This window comes from Rhinatrema bivittatum, chromosome 5 (assembly GCF_901001135.1).
Source record: "Rhinatrema bivittatum chromosome 5, aRhiBiv1.1, whole genome shotgun sequence".
In the NCBI taxonomy this organism is placed as follows: Eukaryota; Metazoa; Chordata; class Amphibia; order Gymnophiona; family Rhinatrematidae; genus Rhinatrema; species Rhinatrema bivittatum.
The window spans coordinates 367,325,028-367,345,655 of record NC_042619.1 but is presented as its reverse complement, the minus strand read 5'-3'; the positions used below and the strand labels follow the sequence as shown (position 1 = coordinate 367,345,655).

The 20,628-nt window shown below is 44.8% G+C and overlaps 1 protein-coding gene across 9 annotated transcripts in view; it reads left to right on the top strand.

Annotated features, from left to right (window-relative positions):
• The window catches only part of INPP4A (inositol polyphosphate-4-phosphatase type I A), a 453,500-nt gene that overhangs the window by 101,648 nt on the left and 331,224 nt on the right, over positions 1-20,628 (top strand). For 8 of the 9 annotated variants that reach the window (XM_029604758.1, XM_029604750.1, XM_029604755.1 and 5 more), the window contains exon 2: positions 10,184-10,255. The gene's annotated coding sequence lies outside the window, so the exon portion shown is untranslated. Of the gene's footprint in view, positions 1-10,183; positions 10,256-10,340; positions 10,470-20,628 lie in introns of all 9 variants that reach the window. The other variant, XM_029604751.1, reaches the window with a different exon arrangement.

Genomic DNA, 20,628 nt, shown 5'->3' with positions numbered 1-20,628 from the left:
TTTTAAATATGTTGTAAATATATAAATGTGTCGCAAATATTTAAATAAATTTGCATGTTTAAATATGTAAATATGTAAATATGTTGTAAATATGTTGTAGATATTTAAATATGTTGTAAATATTTAAATTTTTAAATTTTTAAATATGTTGTAAATATTGTTTTATCATACTGTTGTAAATATTTTACCTCTGTATAATTGTCTTTAATTATTCTCTCCTTGCTCTACCAGTTCTAGCAACCCTGTTATATTGTAACTCTATTGTTTCTTATGCACTTGTTATATGTACTAAGTTACTGCACCCCTTGTTATCTGTAAACCGGCATGATATGATTGTATCATGAATGCCGGTATAAAAAAAAGCTCTAAATAAATAAATAAATAAATAAGAGTCTGGCTTGTAGTGGCTTCCAGTTCATTTTTTTGTTTGCACCTTTTTATTTATACTGTATGATCTTTCTATTCTTTTTTGGTGAGGGTATATCTATGTTCTGCATTTGTGACTGAGGGGAGGTAGCCCACTAGCTGGGAAAATGCTTTGTACCTCTTGCCCTTAAAATGTATTTCTGTTGAATTGAGGGTTTTTCTGATTTTGATAGAGGCTGGGATCCATGATTGCAGGGGATTCTTAGGTGCTAAAAATGGTGGTGCTTAAGCCTGTTGGATACCGAAATGCTTGCAGCAAATGCTCAAGGAGCTCCAAGGGGACCCCCCCTCCTCCCCAGCCCCTGTTAAGGACAATAACTTGTAATGTGGTCCCAGCACAAAATATTTGCTCACACCTGCTCTACATTAACTGCAAAGTCAGTAGGCCCTGCCCTTGCTTCTCCTGTGACTGATATTTTAAGCTAGCAAATTGTGTGGTGAGATCTTGATGCACCAAAAAATAAATGGGAACTAAATCATAAGGAATAACCGATCAAACACAATATTTGAATTATACAAAAAAATTATACAAAACGTTTTTGGAAAGGTTTTTGGAAAGGTGTCAGGAAGCCTGACGGCTTGTCATGCAAAATGCTAAGACTGCCCAGACCAATCAATCATTCACCTTCAAAGTTTATATTTTTGAATTTTTTGAAAAGCATATAAAAACGAGGCATTTGTCCAAAGTGTTAATATATAATGAGCCCGACAACACGGCTGGTGTTTTGCAGAGAAAAGCTTCCTCAGGGATAAGTTTGAAATTGTAATCCATAAAGGCTGTCAGCTGTAAGATAACCAACATAAAAATTTCAACCCATATCCGCAAAATAATGAAATAAAGTACTTATCTGTGTGTCGGAAATACCATTCATCGCAGAACTACTAGTCTCACAGTGGTGTCTTAAGGTACACCATTGAAGCAAAAAACCAAGTCTTCTTAAAGAAACCACCTGCAATAATTAGAGCACATATTAGTGATGACAGAATGACGTAAGGCATCTGAATGTCAACCTAAAAACACACTTAAATCAGTCCTAACGGGAAAACAAACTGTACTCTGAAAATCCTTTTTGTTCAAGCTTCAACAAATCGCAATTTAAATCCCCTCCACGCCAGTTGGCAGTCTATTGTTCAGTGAGACAGAATCGAAGATCATCAAAACTGTAGCATTTCATCATAGTGAGCTACTAGGGGAGCATTAAGACGATGGTGTGCAAGGTTAGAGCGGGGTTCAATCATGTGGGTCTTAATCATCCACTTAGTCTTCCCCACATACACTTTATTACATGAACACTTAATGAGATAAATGACTGCTAAGGACACACATGACTTCTGATATTTCAATTTTATAACAAAATTGTTAGTAGTCACTGTCAAGGAGGAAACGTCCATAGAAAAATGACAAACAGAACAGTGGCCACAAGGATGGTGTCCTCCACCAGAAGAGTCATCAAACACAGCTGGTTGTTGTACAAAATTGGAGTGAACTAGAAGGTCTCTCAAATTTTGACTTCTAGTGTATGCAATTCTAGGAGGTGTTTAAAAAATGTCATGAACTTGGAGAACTCTCCCTTTGTGTAAAATGGATGCTCGAACCACATGAAATTGTGGTGAGAAGGGAAGAATGCAGGTGTTATGGTTGTGGACCCTTGGGCCAGTTGGGACAGTGGATGGTATGCTATGGAAGACCATAGCAAGCGTCCCAGCTGGGAGGCCGCACGGAAGAGACTTGGAAGAGGCTTCACCACTGGAAGTCTGAGTTCCCCCAGGAGGAGCCCGTAGGGACCTCGTTCTTAGGTGGGATCCTATGCGACCAAGGATCCAGGCAGCAGCTGAAGAGATGGACGAAGGCACTGGTTCAGGAAGCTCCGGCATTTAAAGGGGCCGCAGCGGGAAACTAACTCGTGGCTCCAGATGATGACATCATCGGGCCCTGCTACTTAAGGCAGGGCCCGCCACTCGTTCTCTGCCTTGGCAACAGGTCTCCATGCTTCAAGGGCTGTCCTCAGATAAATTAAATGGGAACCATTAGAAAAGAGGAAATACTGGACTTAGTACTTATGATTGGTGAAAGTACTTCCATACATGGGCAGTGGAACACCTTTTTGATTGGGGGGAGGGCAACCAAGTTCTGCCTCCAACTCTGCTCCAAGTTCCGCCCATTCTTAATAGTAAAACCATATTAATAAAAGGAATAAATATTTCACAAAGCCAACAAATAGAACATTCAATAATTAAAAATTCACATAACTGTTTTAATATTTCCCCAGAAACCAACAAAATATTTCAAAACAGCAGACACATCAAATAACACCCAAAAATTAAAACTAGTAAAGATTTAAAAATCTCTCGCTCTCCACACCTGGTATCTTTTGATGGCCAGTCACCCTGAGAATGTTGTGGAATGGGGGGAAGATGGCCATACAAAAACTTTATCCTCTCTCTCTCTCACACATGTTCATTCTCTAAAACATTCCCTACATGTTCTCTCTCTCTTCTCACACACACACACACAAGAAGGCATTCTCTCACACACACGCAGGCAGGCACGCACACACACATATAAGGCAGGAAAGTATTCTCTCACATTCACATGTACAGCAGGCATGATCTATCACGCACACAATCAAATGGTTTCAATCATACTTAGACAACAGATACTACCAAGTGCAGATAAAAGATGTAATGTCAAATAAAATAAAAGTTCAAACTGGAGTCCCATAGGGATCAGCTTTATCGGCCACCCTATTCAACATATACCTACTACCACTTTGTCACCTTCTAGCTGGTCTAAGCATCTCACACTACATTTACGCTGATGATATCCAAATCATCTTACCCATTGATGATACAATCGAAAAGACCCTGAACATAGCTAATATGTACCTGGATATCATCAAACAATTACTAAATCAGATGGAACTAGTGATTAACATAGAGAAAACAGAATTCCTACTCTTGGAACGCAAAAACATTGAAATCATCCAAAACCCAATCACACTCAAAAACAACCAAAAAATCCAACTAACTGAGAAACACATATCATTAAAAGTAAGGGAAGGATACGCCAAACTCATGACCCCCAGAAGACTAAAACCTCTACTTACAACAAATAACTTCTGTTCAGTGTTACAAGCTCTTATTTTCGCAAGCACTGATTACTGCAATGCCCTCCTACTTGGACTACCACACTCAACAATTAGACCACTCCAAATACTGCAGAACACGGCCACCAGAATTCTGACTGGTAAAAGTAAAAGAGACCACATCACTGAAACCCTAATGGAATTACACTGGTTACCCATCGAGCAAAGAATACAGTATAAAACCCTTTGTACAATACATAAGTTAATACACAATGAAAAAGCTGATTGGCTGAATACAGCCCTCCACGTACACGTCCCTAACAGAAACCTGAGATCAGCAAATAAAGCTTTACTGACCATACCCTCAATCAAAACAGCCAAACTAACCCAAGTAAGGGAAAGAGCGCTCTCCTTAGCAGGTCCTATGCTATGGAACTCCATGCCCGTCGAGATCCGCTTACAAAGAGACATCAAAACCTTCAGAAAACATTTAAAAACATGGCTATTTAAACAAGCATACAACAAAGAGAAAGGAGAGTAGAACACTGGGGAAAAAAGAAAAGCGATTGGCAGCACACCCTAAACACACTACCCAGACCAACACGGGTACATATCCTATTTCATTTTTTTAATCTTAAATTACTAGAATAAGATGAGATAGATTCTCTACTTTAATACCACTACAAAATAAATGACACAACATAACACATCCAATTATGAGTTTTTTATAACAACATTTGTTACCATATAGTCTTGGCACATGTATAGTGATAGAATTTATAAATAATCTGTTCCATTATTAATATTCGTGCCTTATTGTAAACCGTTATGATGGTACCTAACTTAATGACGGTATAAAAAACTTTTAAAATAAATAAACATAGGCAGGCAGGAAGGCACTCAAACATACACACACAAATGCACTCACACACACACACAGCCTTACACAAACACATACTCAGGAAGGCACTCTCACACTCACAGGCAGGTACTCATTCTTTCGTACACACACACACACACACACATCCATGTAGATAGACACGCACACAGCCAGGAAAACACACACATACACACATACCAGGCAGGTACTCTCTCACACAAACATGCACATAGGCTGCAAAGCACTCTTATGGTGTCATTTTCGTCTATGCTGATGGCCTGGGCTTCGTCTTTGGCTGTCATGAGATGAACTCTGTGGCAGACCAGCCTGACCTGCTCATGGAGGATCGCGGCATTGCCATGTAGGCTGCGTCCTTCTCCTCATCTGTTAGCTCCTGATGTCATTCAGGTGCAGGCAGCTGAGAAAGAGGAAGCGGCCTGAGGCTCTACAAGGCCGCGATCCTCCAGGAGCAAGGAGGATAAGTGAGAGGATTGTGGCAGCACTGGGAAGCACCAATGGAAAGGACATAATGTACCATCCTACTTGCCACCAATGAGGCTTCCACTGAAAATTTGGGGGGGGGGCGCCATGGCCCCTGCGGGCTCCCCCTGTTCCGATGCCTATGCTTCCACTACAAAAGTAGGTGACCACCTGAGCACCAGTGAAAATCAGAAGTTATAGTTTAATATAATAACCAAAGCAGTATGGGGATCCATTGCTGATGTCACCTGTGGCCTGCAAGTGGTGCTGTGAACTTCTTGGACTATTTATCCAGACCTCCCAGCTCTATGCCCCTCACTTCCCCCATCTTATTTCCTGCTTAGGCATGCATTTATATTTAGTCCTTTCTTTAGTCAGTTGCTGGAGTTTGTTCCTTCTTTCTAGTCCTCGTACTCTGGCTTTGTCCACATTACCAGAATCCAGAAGACTTCATTGTCTCAAGTCTGATTTCCCTCTGCATTCCTGTTTTACCTCTTAATTCTCTTTGTGTGTTTCAGTCCCTTGTTCTGTTCTAAGCTCTGAACTCCTTGTTTGTATCGGGGGCTATCCCCATTTCTCATGCCTCGCTGGCCACCAGCACCTGAGGGCTCAACTTGAGGGGAAGGTAGTGGGCATAAGCAGAAGTTGCCAAGCTTTCCCTCTCATCAGTCTTTATTTTCTTCTCATGACATAAGGCCTCTCATTCCCGGGGCATCCCACAGACAATCATCTTCATAGGCAGAGAAGAGCTGCACGAAATTTTGAGTCTTGGATTTCAAAAATAACATCTTTGGTAAAATGGGGAAGAACCTTAAGGAGATGTTGTCAGGATGGGAGGAGTTAGGTGAAATGGAAGAACAGTGTTAAATATTCACTGAAGAAGGGATTGGAGAAGTGGGTAGATAATTGGCAAGGGTATGTATGTTAGTGGGGCAGAGGCCGCACCCTTTAAGGAGGAAAGTGTTTGTGGGGAAGGTGCACAAAGCCCTAGTGTTGGATAGGATATTAAATGAGGCCAGAGAGGTGTTGGTGGATCGCTAACAGACCTGTGCAATAAATTGTTGGAGGTGGGCATGGTTTTCCCCACAGAACTGGACAAGGGCAGATGATGAGCCTTTTATAACAGTGGTAATATGGAGGAGGTTGAAAATTACAGCCCGGTTCCACTGACTTCACTGGTAGGAAAATGAGTGGAGACTGTTCCGAAGCGTATTAAAAGTTGCAGGTTGCAGGATCAGCATCATCGTGGCTTTACCTGAGCGAGATCATGTTAGACAAATCTGATCGATTTCTTCACTTAGGTGACCTTTGAACTAGACTGGAAGCGGATAGAAACATAGAAATCATGGCAGAAGAAGACCAAACGGTCCATCCAGTCTGCCCAGCAAGCTTTCACTTTTTTTTTTTTCCCATACTTATCTTTTTCTCTTGTCCCTTGTGACTTTTTGTTCTATTTCCCTTCCACCCTTGCCATCGAAGTATATGCAACTCCAGCACTGCTAACTAAGTGAAGTATCAGTGCTGGAGCTGCATCTAAATGAAGTATCTAGCTAATTGTTTAGGGGTAGTAACCACCGTCATAGCAAGCTACTCCCACGCATGTTTACCCAGCCTGTGCAACTCAGTCCATGTTGGTTGTTGTCCGAATATAAATCATCTTTTCATCATTCCCCCTGCATTTGAAGCAGAGAACTATGCAGGATATCATTGAAAGTGAAGTATCAGCCTAATTTGATTTGGGGAAGTAACCACCATATCAAGCAAGCTACGCCCCTGCTTTTTTGTGGATGCAAATCCTTTTTTTCCCATTTCCTCTTGCCATTGAAGCATAGAGCAATGTTGGAGTCACATTAACAGTGTGTATGTTTATTTAATTAGGATATTAATCTCCAGGTAGTAGCCGTCATTCCCGCATGTCGCCCCCATGCCTCTTCACTTCATTCACATCCTCTGTACTTTATGGATATTGGATGTGCTTCATTTGCATTGCGGTCCTGTGAAGGAGGCTCCTAAATAGAGTGATGTGGGATCTATGGTGGTGAAGGTGGTTAGAAACCGGCTGAGGAACAGAGCACAGTGGCAGATGGAATTCACTCGGTGATGAGAGGAGTGCATCAGGATTTTGTCCTGGGCCAGTTCTGTTCAATATTTATTGCAAAAAGCTTAGGAATGCTGGGGTTTTTTGCTTTGTTTTTTTTGCCTTTTTGGATTTCAAAAGAGGTGACTGAAAACGTTTTGGTCTCTTTTTCCTCTTACTGTTATTTACTTTCTTAACAAAAAAAAAAAGGTTTGTTGTTTTTCATAGCTCTTTTTAAATTTAGGCTATTGTTCTTCCATTTCACCTAACTCCTCCCATCCTCCTTGCGCCTTTTTAAAGTTAGTGCAGTTAGTGTAGCTGGGTTCAAAAAAGGTTTGGATAAGTTCTTGGAGGAGAAGTCCATTAATGGCTATTAATCAAGTTTAGTTAGGGAATAGCCACTGCTATTAATTGCATCAGTAGCATGGGATCTTCTTAGTGTTTGGGTAATTGCCAGGTTCTTGTGGCCTGGTTTGGCCTCTGTTGGAAACAGGATGCTGGGCTTGATGGACCCTTAGTCTGACCCAGCATGGCAATTTCTTATGTACTTATGTGTAACTAGGTTTATAAAAGCTTTGGATAAGTTCCTAGAGGATAAATCCAGAAACTGCCATTATGGTAATTAATAAGCAATAGCTTGAGATCTATCTAATGTTTGGGAACTTGCCAGGTACTTGTAGCCTGGATTAGCCACTGTTGGAAATAGGATACTGGGCTTGATGGACCCTTGGTCTGACCCAGTACAGCATTTCTTATGTTCTTAGATGTGCAGGCCTTGGAGGATGCAGCCTTTGCATGTGTGGTGTTGATTGGACTGCAGGCAGCCTCCCGCCCTGTTCAGGAGTAGCTTTGGTACATCCCACTGGTTCTGGATCCACCTGTCTGTATGCTAGCAAAGGAGAAATTACTACTTACCTGATCATTTCCTTTTCCTAATAAGGACAGTTGGATCCACCTTCCCGCCCTTGACTGCTGCATGGTTTTACTATTGTTCTCCTGCGTGTTCCAGGGGTTACTGGTAAGTGTTACTCCAGTCCCTAGACTGGTGTTATTACACTCCTTGTCTGAGCTCAGTGTTTACCTGTTGGCTGAGTGCTAGAAAGGTTATCTGTTAGTAATCAAGTTTTGTTAGTTTGTCCACAGTTGGCTTTTGCAGAGAATACTGCAGGCTGATGTCACTGCAGGGGTATTTATTTATTTATTTATTATTTTTATAAACCGATCTTCTTGCATGGGATACAAATCTAACCGGTTTACAGTGAAACAATAACCTCACATGAAAGCGTTACATAGAACATGAAACATTGAGTAAACTTTGAATAAAACATTAAGAATATAGAACATTAGGTAAACGTTACAATAAATTAGAATTATATTAAATATAATATAGTATTAGACAGTGGATAGCATTGAGCAGATGGGGCTAGAACGGGCCAAATATAAGCAGATGCAGAAAAAAAACGAAATACATGGAACATATATATACCATGATGTCAGCTTTTCTCAGTCTCCATCTGCTGGTAGAGGTGAATAACCCATTTGTTCTGGATCCACTTGCCCTTATTAAAGAAAAGGAAATGATCAGGTAAGTAGTCATTTCTCCTTCATTTGGAGAAAGGAGAGAGAGAGAAATGAAGAAGTGGATTTGCTGGTCAGTAAGGGGGAAAAAAATCCATAAGAAGCTGCATTCGACTCCTCATTCACACAACCAACAAATAAATATAGAATTGCCCTTTTTAGTTTTGAGGTGGGTTTGTGAGCAGGGATAGTACAACTTCTAACAGATTCTCAGAAGCTCAGAGAAAAAAACCAAAAATGTGCCTTTTAGGTGAGCACTTTCCAACACCTTGATGCAGCTGTCCCTGGGACCTCTGCAGTCATACAAGGCATACGAAAATGAGCCACTTTTACCTCTGGATCCTCTCCTGATGGCCTGGATGAGCCTGTGCTCGATTACAGAATGTTTCAGAGGGAGTTGCTAGTTCACACTGTATGACAAGGCAGTGAAGGCAGTGTGGAAGAATATGTGAAACTCTTCCTCACAGTGCCTTACCCTAATGTACCTCTTTGATGTATTTTCTCTGAGCGACTTATTGTGGTGTCCCTGTAATGTCTACAGTGTCTTCATTTCCTTGACTAATTAAGAATGTAAATATTAACCTGCTATAACACCTTTGAGCTCTCTAGTTGGGAAAGCATAAAGTAAGTAAACAATGATGATGATGCAATCAGTGGAATAAAGTTTAGACGCAATACAAATTCCTCAGAATTTTCTATTTTGACACAAGCCCTTCGTGTTTACCCTGCAAGTCTTGCTGTTGGCGTCTTCTGTTTAACCCAAATAGAACTTCATTCGATTGAAACAAAAGGGGTCCAGACTCTGAAATTCTAAATGTGTTTCATGGGAAAGAACCCTAATGCAAAAGTAGCTGGTGACATCGAAATCCTTAAGGTCGGAGATAAAGTGCTATAGTATAGTGCTATTCTCTACAAAATGCCTTTCCTAAAAAGAAAAAAAAAACAATTACAAATTATTCATAAACTATTTTCTCCAAAATGAAGTAGACTGACTTACTCAGAACTGCTTAACTTAATGCATCCAAAAAAAGTAATTTCTAAACAATTATTTGTTTGTCTAACAGTTCAATCTTCCATTTGCCAGTTTAATCAAAACTGGTCTGTACCTATGACTATGGTGTTATGGGCCTTAATTTGGAACTATTTAAGGTTTTAACACTTTTTTTTTTTTTTTTTAAGTACCATCGGCCATCCTCCCCCTCATCCCCATCTAGCCCAGCTGCCCTAGTAATAGCCCTTAGCCAGGATCCCCAGACTACGGCCTCTTCTGGACCCCAGTATAAACAACGCGGTGCCCTGCTGTGTGATGGCTGCAGTTCCCTTCTCCCTTGGGTGGTGTTTGTGAATGCGGCCTTCACAATATTCCTAGCTGCTGCCGCCGAACTAGGAGCAGAAGTTGGGCTTGGCAATTAAAGGGCCTCTCCCACATGGCAGCACACAGCACTGGGACTGACCCATTGGACCATCCTCCTCTCAACAATTCTTTTGTGTTTTTTAATAAGACAGTGCCAAGGGTCATTACATTTTCTGATGCATTCTGCTTGCGTTTGTTTTGTTGTTAAATCCACACTTTGACAAATGTGACAGTTGTGCGTATAATTAAAGAAAAAAATGTCTTTGTCTTCATAGGTTTTTTTTTTTCCTCTTTCGTTTCAGGATTCTGATACAAGGACTTTGGGAGCCAAGGTTTCATTCAAATTCCAACCTGGTGCACAGAAAAGAATTCAGGTAATGCTGATTTAATATTGGCGGGGAGGATGTAAGTATGAATAGCATTGAAGAGAAATAAGAGCAAAAAGCATTTGTTTTACAGATCTGAAGTGCACAAGCACTGATATTGTGGGCATTAGACTCGATGGAGGGCTGTTTGGCAATGCTTTTGTGATTTCGTTAAACGGAAGGAAGTAATCGGCAACTGTCAGCCTAGCAGACTTGGTGTGCGGTAAATAAAGCAAATTTTTGAAGTGTATGAACTTGGCTGATTTTTGATGCTTTAATAAAACCAAGACTAAAAGCACTGACTAGCGAGGTGAAATATATGCAGAAGTTATTTCAGTTCCCACAGCCTGATTTGGACAGGACAATTAGATATGATTGGCAGGATTTTGCTTACATTCTAGGCTTACGATACTTTTGTCAGTATAAAATGCAAATGCTTTAGCTGTTGTTAGTCACCCTCTGTTTGTAAAAGGTATTGTGTTGGCTTTATGACAAGTTTCCAATTTGTGGACATTCAGAATTTCAGAAGCTGATTATGTTAAGGCCTCAGACGCTGCATATCGGTGCAGTAGTTTGAAAATGCATGTAGCAAGTAGTGTTGCACCACTTATTTCGACGAAAAAAAACCAAGAATTGACAAGGAACTAAATGTGAAAATCTTTAAATTGCTTCTCTTGCCTTGTTAGAGCAGCCTGTTGCCATAAAGCACCTCGGACGGGTCTTTATTAATTGCACAGTGCTTCAAACTTTAATTTTCTCTAAAATCGATTATTGCAATGCATTATTGATTGGGATGCCTGCTAGTACTTTAAGACCACTCCAGTTATTTCAGAACACAGCAGCCCCTGTACTTACTGGTAATAGACACTATGATCATATTACACCTACATTAATATCATTGCATTGCTTACCAATCCAATATCGTATCCAATATAAGATCCCCTACTACCCATAACTAATCAAGCTTGATATTTCACTTGGTTGCAGCTCCATCGCTGCTCTCTACATTAATGGTGGGGGTGGAAGGGAAATAGAACCAAAGAGCTAAGAGAAACATAAGTATTAGAAAAAAATGTGAAGCTTGCTGGGCAGACTGGATGGGCCGTTTGGTCTTCTTCTGCCGTCGTTTCTATGTGATAACTTTCTTTAATCTACAAAATTACAAAGATACAAATTGGATTGGTAAAGCACCCTCCAGACCCCTTAGATCATCAAATAAAGGATTTTTAAGTGTACCTTCATTACTGTCTGCACATCTGAGTGAAGTTCGTGATAGAGTAATTTCAATAGCTAGCCCGAGACTGTGGAATACCATGCCTGACGATCTACGGACGGCTAAAGATTTAAAAGCCTTTAAAAAGGATTTAAAGACCTGCCTTTTCAAACAGATAATGTCACTTCATGAGGTTCGGCTAACTTCTGGCATGTTCTCTTTGATACTAAACAGCATATTTTAGTACAAGTATTGTTTTTTTGATGTATGTTATGAGCTAGCCATGAAAGCTGGCAGGTCAGGCAGGAATTGCAGGGAAGCAGCAGAAAGAAGTTGAAAAAAGAACTCTGTTACAGTATGTGACTGTCATGATTTGGCATGTGCCTTGGTGCATGAGGGTACAGAATTCTTTTAAAATTAAGAAATATTTTTATATTTGACTTTTCCTATTTATTTTCTCCCATTACCTCCCACCTCATGCCCATACCTGGGAACGTTTGATTTCCAGTCACCCTGAGATTACTATGAATGCAGGGGCGAGGGATCGGATTCTTGGCTGCCTGCGTTGGTCTGCATCACCACAGCAGCAGGAGGTCTGGTGGCTGAGCTCTGCGGGAGGTTATTTGCTTCCCTCAGAGCTACCACCCCCTACTCTTTCCTCGGTGGTACTCCTCAGGGGTGGTTTTTCTTGGCACTCCTTTAGCCTACCTGAGTCCCACCTAATTTCCCTTCTCTTCCCTGCTTCCCCGTCAGTAAGAGTCCTTGCTGCACTTGCAAAGCTGCTTGGCTTCCCCTCCCCATTGCCCTTTCTAGGCTCCCTGCTCTGGCTGCTTCTCTCCCCAGGTGCTTTCTTTTCTGCCTGCGCAGGTTCCTGCCGGTTCCCATCCACTTTAAAAGGTAAGAGGCTTCATTTACTTTTTTTTTTTTTTTTTGGTCCCTTACCTTCAGTGGACCGGGGCGTGCTGCAGGTCAGGCTTCCCCTGGGGAGGGGAGCAACTCGTCAGAGGACTAGTTTATTGTGTGGCAGCTGCTTTAGCTTGTTTTTTTAAGTTATCCCTTTTGCTCTTCATTTGTATTTGTTTGTCTTGCCTCTCCCCCCCTCCCCGTTGGAGTTTTGGCTTCTTTACTGCCTGCCCTAACTCTCCAGCGTTCCTGTTTCTTTTTTTCTCCCTTTGGTGCAGTGCAGACCTCTGTGTGGGAGTGCCCCTCCCTTAAACCTAATTAGGTTGCCATGAGCCACCTTCCACGTGCAAGCACGTTTAGGCAGCTCATAGTTCTGTGTGCTTCAGACACAGTTCCCATTCCCCTCCCCCTCCTTTCCCATTGGCTGCCTTGACCTGCCATAGTTTAATTTCATTGGCTGACTTATAAGCCTTAGTTTTATTTTCCCCCTGCTTACTTCCTTTTGCTGCCTTTCCCAGGCTTAGTTTCTTTTCATTTGGCTGACTTTAAAAGCCTGGTTTTCATTTCCCCCCCCCCCCCCTGCCTACTTCCCTGGCTGACTTTACCAGCCTGGGTGGTTTGTTTGTTTTCTTTTCCCCCTACCAGCTTTCATTTTGCACACGCCCTCCTTTTTTTCTCCTTTTGGCTGTTTCCTTTGTAGGCTCTCCCAGCGGCATGCCCAGGAGAGCCCCTAAGAAGTGCCTGGTAGAGGGAGGGGATCCTTCCACCTTCCCCCCTATACTCGAGGTGCTTAGAGCATCTCGGCACTTGCCACAAACAGTGCCCATCGACACAACTAGGACAGGGGCTCCTAGGATCCATTTTCTCCCTCTGCTCCCCAAGCCTCCTGCAGTGGGAACCCCTGCTCGTGAAGGTGCGGAGAATAGAACAACCGCCCCTGTTTCTTCACTACTGCCGGTAGTGCCCGAAGGCCTACAGACAACTACCCTTTTTTTCCGTCGAACCTACCACCGTGGCTCATCTGGTAACCAAAGTGCCGGCCTCCCGGTTTCTCGCTCCTTGCTCCATGCCAGGTCCAACCGCTTCCGCCACGCCATGTAAGGAGGCGCTTGCTCTAGTGCCGCACGATGATATGGACTGTATCATCCCTCGGTGCTTCTTTTCCCCGCAGGGAGGAGGGGCACAGGGAGGGTCAAGTGCCCAGGCGCAAGTAGTTACTCCCCCTGCGGTGACTGACATAGGGTGAACAGGAGACAACTGCTTGGGAGGGGATTCGCTGACCCGACCCGCTCCGAGAGGGCGCCCCAACCCGTTGGTGTCTGCTGCCCCCACTCATTCTACGCCGCGGGCGCAGCCCGCTGCCCCCGCCGTCACTGCACCGCCTGTCCCGGCGGATGGTGAGACCATCTCAGCAGCCGGAGTCCCTGCCGTCGGCGGCAGACCCCAGAAAACCGGGGGCAAAAGGAAGACTAAAGCCAGGACCTAAGTTGAGCATAGCTCCGAGGACAATGTCGCGTCAGTGACGCGTCCTGTTCCGCCTGCCGTGCCCTATTTCGCTGCGGTAACGGCGGGGAGCACGCAGTTTGGCTCCCATCCACCACCCCCCCCCCCACCCCACGAGAACCGCCCCGCCGACGAGGGCTGCTCTGCCACCTAGAGCCAGCATCGGGCGTCGGCATGGAGTCAGGTGTCCGCTCCTGCCGGGTGAAGAATCAGCTTGTGTCCAGCATGCTGTGGCACAAGCTGACCGCCCTGACTTTCCCCGCAGAGTTTCTTGCTCGGTCCCAGAGAAAGTTGCTGGATTTTGTTCTGGGCCGGCAAGAAACACTGGGTCTCCGCGGGTACCCTGTCTCTTCCGTTGGAAGAGGGCCGACAAGGTCTAGTGTGTCTTAAGAGCCAGAAGCACGCCTTCTGCTTACAGGCCCTGCGGAGATTTCTGTATGCTGACCCGCCACCTCCGTGGTGCCCCCTGGTGACTTTTTTCTTTCACCTGGTGGGTGGGTTGCAGTATGATTGGCAGCTATTTGTAATCAGGGCGAGAGGGTATGACCACGGCCTCTCATCGCTGCCATCTTTCTATCGAGAACTTTTTAAGTCCTGGAGCATGGTTTCCGTGTCGAGGCGGCCGGCGGTCCCCATGGAGGACTTCTTGGAAGAACCCCTTCTCCACAACCCTGCCCTGGGTGTGGGGATCCTGAAGTCCTCTGTGGTATGCTGTCGATTTAGCCTCGACCGGAACCACCAAGGTCGGTCACCTTTTGTCTGACGACCGATCAGCTTGGATACACCCATTCATCCTGGCCCAGCGGATGGGCCTTCAACATTCTGCCCCCCCCCGCCATCGCAGTTTTAGGGATGATTCAGGCTCAGGCACCCAGGTGTCTATTTTTTCAATCATGGGGAGGGTCTGCAGGCTGGGGGTCCCTGTGGTATTTCCAATCCCCCTCCCCCAGATCTGAGTATAGGCCCCATTCATAGAGACCCCCCCCCCCTCTCTCCCCGCCCGCCCCCTTCCCGTGAAATCCCTCAGAAGGCTGCGCCTCCTTCGTGGATTTTGGCCGGAAGGCTATGTACAGGTTATTTGTTCACACCGTTCACTTTCTTGCACTGGTGGCCCGTCTTGACCCGGTATGGATGGCCATAATAGGAAGGGGCAGGGGACCCCGATGGCAAACATATTTCACTCCTCCGATTCCTAGGTGGAGTGGAGACCTGGCGTGGTGAATAGCACACGGGGCAATTCTCACCGGTAGTGTCACGGAGGCCATTACCGGCTCCGCAGCCTGCCCCCTTCTGCCAGGCGCATGAGTCAATATCCCACATCTTTTGGTTTTGTCCTCGCCTTACCCCGTTCCTCGCCTTTTTAAAGGACTTAATGTTAAAGTTTTGGTTGTCCTTCTCCCCCCACCTCCTTGTTTATGGGCACACTGCGTCGAAACACCCAGTGGCGCGCTGTCGGGCTCGCCTCGCGAATTATCTTTTAGCCAAGGCTAAGCACAGTATTCGATGCACTAGGGAAGCAAAACTGGCCGGGAAGCAACCAGCTGAGTGCGTGGCCTACTTTCGGTCACTGGTGAGGTCTCGACTGCGGGCAGAGCACGCAGTGGCAGTCCAACAGCACACCATCTCGCAGTTCACTGCTACCTGGTCTGTCCGCTGTGTCCTCTGCCCGCCTCCCCTTCCCCCCCGATTATAACTTGCATCTCTACGTGTAGGCGCTGAGTTCCCGTATCCCTTTCCCTACATTTGGTGTTTTGACATACGATGATGTGCTAAAGGACACTGGCCTTGCCAATGTGATTCCGTTCTGCCTTCAGGCAGTGTGTTTTGGCCGATGGCTGTCTTACACTGAATCTCTGTCCATTCCCCTACTTCTCTGTTCAGGTATGGGTGGGGGAGGATCTGTGGATTGCTTGCCCCTATTCCAATCCGGGGCATTCTGTTGATCACGAGGCTTGAACTCTGCTACTTTTTCTTCTCCGTCACCCTATCCACTGGATGTGGACCGTGCAGAGATGACTTGTTTTTCTGACCAGAGTGCCTCTAGATCAGAATAGTGCCTTTTTCACTAGTGCAGCAGCAGCAGGGCACCCGGAGATTTCAGGTGTTGGCCCGGAGACCCGGCAATTCCATTGGAATTCCAGAGTCTCCGGGACAAATCCGGAGAGTTCCCAGGTATGCTGATGCCTACCTTTGATGGTCAATTGCTAGAGGTGAAATCTCCAAAATTTAGTGCTGGGGTTGCCCCCTATAGCAGATTTCCTCCCTTTCTCCTCAGGGCCTGTGTGCATCCCTTCTGTGTTACATCCAAGTCTTTCCAGACCCAGGGGGCAAGCAGCTCAAACTCTGGACGAGTGCTGAAGCTCATATCATGCACTGGTTGCCAGTTTGCCGCATGTATACGTGGCGCGATTCCGCTGGTTAACAATCCTGGCATCTAGTACAGAGAAAATTGGGGTTCAGTAATGAAAATCAGAAGCATTACAGGTGGAAAAGGCAATGTAAACCAGATTGATTTGTAGTTAGCGGTTTGAATAAACATGCAGGGATAGCTTTTCCAAGAACCTGCATATAAAATACGCTCTGCCAGTAACCAATGGAGGGGTGGGGTGCGTGTGCGCTCTGCTGTCTGTGGCGGCACTTACTTGCAGTGTAGTTTAGTTATTTAATAAAATATACTAATTGCTTCCCAGATTCCAAGAATTGCCCAAACAATGTAGAATTTTGAAATCAACAAAACATAAAATAGGCCAATAAAATCAACATAAAAACAAACTGACAATACACACATTCACTCTGCCTCAGATAATTCACAATACTGTACATCAAATCATGTTGAAAAGCAAGCCGATCTTACTCTCTTTCCATCTCCGAGACCATTAACCAGGTTTTTAATCTCTTTCTGAAATACATTAACTCAGTTTCCTGTCTTACTTTCAATGGTTATTTATTTATAAACAAATAAACCAGTTTAATTTATTTACTTGATGACCTGCTATTTCTTACACTGGTTAAGCGATGTATCAAAAATTAAATTTAATTCAATCAACATGCAAGGTAAAATAAATCATACAATAAATTGCAATAATAAAACCTTCATAAATTAATATACAACAGCACAGTTACAGTGACTGATGAGTAACAAGTACAATTACGACATACAATAATAAGACTGTTCTAACACTACTAAGTCAAAATAAAACAATGAAATGAAGATGAAACCTGGTGCCCATGCGCAGCCTGGAACACGGCACATAGGTCAGTGGCTGGTGGGGTGCACATGGCATCCCCCTGCTGTTTGCTGAGGAGTGTGGGCGTGGAGTTACAGCTGCGTGCACAGGTTGGGACTTAGCATGTAACTCAGAGGCAGCAGGGAATGCATGCAGGCATAAGAGTGCATGCTCTCCCCGCCACTGAGCTATGTGCCTAGTGCTGACTTTTGGCGTGCACGCTGTGGGCGCGTGCTCCTTGTAAATTCATGGGGCTGTGGGATCAGAAGCAGGTAGAGGGATGCCCGGGGCCATGGGGCTGGAAGGACAACTGGGAGCCACAGGACTGGAGAGAGGCAGGGGAGCTGCTAGACATGAACTGGTAGGAAGAGGAAAAGGGAATGAATCCTCAGATTGAGTAGGGGAGGAGAGGATGAGAGTACTGGAGTCAGCAGGGCCAGGGGGAGGTGGGTATTGTCATCACTGCCCTCCAGATGTTTTTCAGGTGTCTGCAGGTGTAACTATATTTATTTATAAGTAAGAAGAGACAGTATAGTTGAATAGATATCTACAGATATATAGGTACATACAGACATAGCAAATATGGATAGCATTCAGGCCAGTAGTAGAAATGTTTGACCTGGAAAAACAGAAGCGTGGTCAGCAAATGATTATAATGGATGAAGTTAAAAGACAAGGCCCGTGACTGTTTTCATCAAAGAAGGCAAGTAGGTTGGTGTGGATACATGTACTATATATTATCTGAGGTTTGAAAAATGTCTCCTCCTCTCCAAGGATGAAATGCACTCGCCATATATTCCTGCTGTTCCCTCCTCCCCCACCCAATAATTTACTCATGGGGAGCATGACAGGAGTTAGGAGTACAGAGTGAATGTATTTCTCTTCCCTGTCGCGTGCACAGCCCTTAACCCACCCCTGGACAGATCCTTTCTCCCTCCATTTGTCCTTATCTCTCACCCCCAATCCTTTCCCGCTACTCCTTCCTCCTCTCGTCTCCCCTGCTACAGCCTTCTCTCTCATTTGCCAGGGTCCAGTTGGGGCCGTAAATGTGTCCTCCACACCCGCAGAAAAAAGCCCCGTGATGATTTTTCAGAAACGGCTCGTAGACGGGTTACACCCTTCTGCGTCAGTCAGCGTCCTTCTCTAGGACCTTGCAAACTGTAGTCAGGAGGTCTCAGGTCTATCTCCACAGCAGAACACGCTTTCTTGTAATAGAGGGTGAGCGGTATTGAATTTGAATTGATACACAGAGGGGTAGATTTTCTAAATCTACGTGCGCGTAGCCGCACATATCTTATAAAATTCGGGGTCGGCGCGCGCAAGGGGGTGCACATTTGTGCAACATGCGCGCGCCGAGCCCAGCGCGCGCTGCCCGTTCCCTCCAAGGCCGCTTCGAAATCGGAGCAGCCTCGGAGGGAACTTTCCTTCTACCCCCCCGCATCTTCCCCTACCTAACCCCCCCCCCCCCCCCCCCCGGCCTTATCTAACCCATCCCTCTACCTTTGTTGGCAAAGTTACGCCGGCTGGAGGCTGGTGTAACTCTGTGCGTGCCAGCGGGCTGCTGGCGCGCCATCACCCGACCTGGGGGCTGGTCCGAAGGCCTCGACCACAGCCCCCTGGAATGCCCTGAAAATCGCGCCACCCACCCGGCACGCCCCCGACACGCCCCCCTTGCGAAGCCCCGGGACTTAAGCGCGTCCCAGGGCTTGTGCGCGCCGCTGAGCCTATGCAAAATAGGCTCAGCGCGCGCAGGGGTTTTTTAAAAGGGTTACGCGCATAACTTATGCGCGTAACCCTTTTAAAATCCGGCCGAGAGCATTTAAGCAATACATCAAAATAACCCCTCTTCCCCCTCCCCAACATCATACTGGAGGAAATTTGCACACTGAATAATAAAGTCAGGCAGTTTTTCCTTGTCTGTAGCAGTTCAGAGCGTTGCACATCGTACCTCCTCTCCCCTGACTCCTTTTGGGTCATTTTCTTTTTCCTGTCTTTTTGACTCTGGTCCTCTGTGTGACCTTCTAGGAGGTTTCCCTCCGGCCACCCGGAAAGCTTGCCTTTTTCCTTTTTGTCTGGGGCCCCCCTGCTCTGCTTCTAGAGCAGGATTTTTAGATTGCACTGCCCCGCTCTGGAAGCAGTTAATTAGCAGCGAGTGCAAACCATGGTCTTGCATGGCCTAGAAAGGTCATCCTTTGTCACGTACACACGGGGTGGAAGAGCTCGAACGGAAGAATAAATGTCCCCTGCTTACTGGGTCCGACAGATTTGGAAGCAAAGTTGTCCAGAGCAGCTCTAGGTGCGGGCACCCTTTCATCCTCTCTGGATCATGCAAGACCTTTTACGTTCTTAGTTTTGTCAGGCACCATCTGTTGCTGAAAGTAAAACCCACAAACCATAAATCCAGCATCACTTTTTAGGGAGGTCTTTGAGCCATGCGGTAATACGCACAGGTCCTCAGCTTTCGTGAGTCACCTCTTTCCTGTTGTTGGTCTGTTATTCCTTCTGTAACGTATTTAGAAAAACATGTTAATATCTGAATTAGCAAAAAAAAAATCACGACCTTTATTTGGTAAGTAAGTTAATTATAAGCTTGGATTGTTCAGGGAAGTTCAACCTTTAAATATGATGATTAGTGCACGTTTGTCTTATTCTTTCTTTCTTATTCTAATTCCTTGCATTCTGGATTGTCACAGTGAATCAGTGTTTGACATCTATTTGTATTTTCTATTTTTGTGCCTTGTTGTGTTAAAAGTAAAAAATAAAAGTTCCAAAATACCCCCCCCCCCCCAAACAAACGACAATTTCAGGAGCACAATAAAGGCAGACTTCCTTAGTTGTTATGGACAGTATTTTATGAGGACACAGCAAGGAATTTAACACTTGTACCTAAGGATCAACATTTACAGATTTTTAACACACAAATTCACAGTACACTTATTTAAAATTAGATTAACTGATTAATGCTGAGGAAGTCTGCTGTCATTTTAATCTAAAACAGAATCTGTGGTGTCTAGATTGTGGTATAATTTGAATGCACATCGCACGATCCCAGGAGGAGAATTGTCTGACTCTTTAAAAGAGCAATATGTTTTGCCATATGTTTTGTTGCTTTGCATTCAGAAAGCATACCTGTTCAGCGGTGGGGGGAAAACACCACCCTCGTGTGTCAAATTCTGGTTTGGAGAGGAACTGGCAGTCACCAAACAGGAAAGGGACCTGGAGTTCATCTCACATGAGCTTAAAGGTCGTGTGACAGAGCAGTTGGGGCATCTAACATCATTCTTCTGTTTTTCTTCTCGCTTGCTTTCTCTCTCACCAGCGCTCTCTGTGGTCTGTGTGTACAGATTTCACTGGGAAAATAGTTTTTGAAGAAAGCAGTTTTTATTTTCATGAGCCAGTTTTCTCATTTCCCAGGCGTGACTGGTGTGCTATTGTTCGACCACGCTGTCAGCTGGGCTGATATGGGCAGGGATATGCAGCAGCTAAACTTGCTGACTCAGGGCCAGGGGAGCGGGGTAGAAGGAGGAAGACAGGGG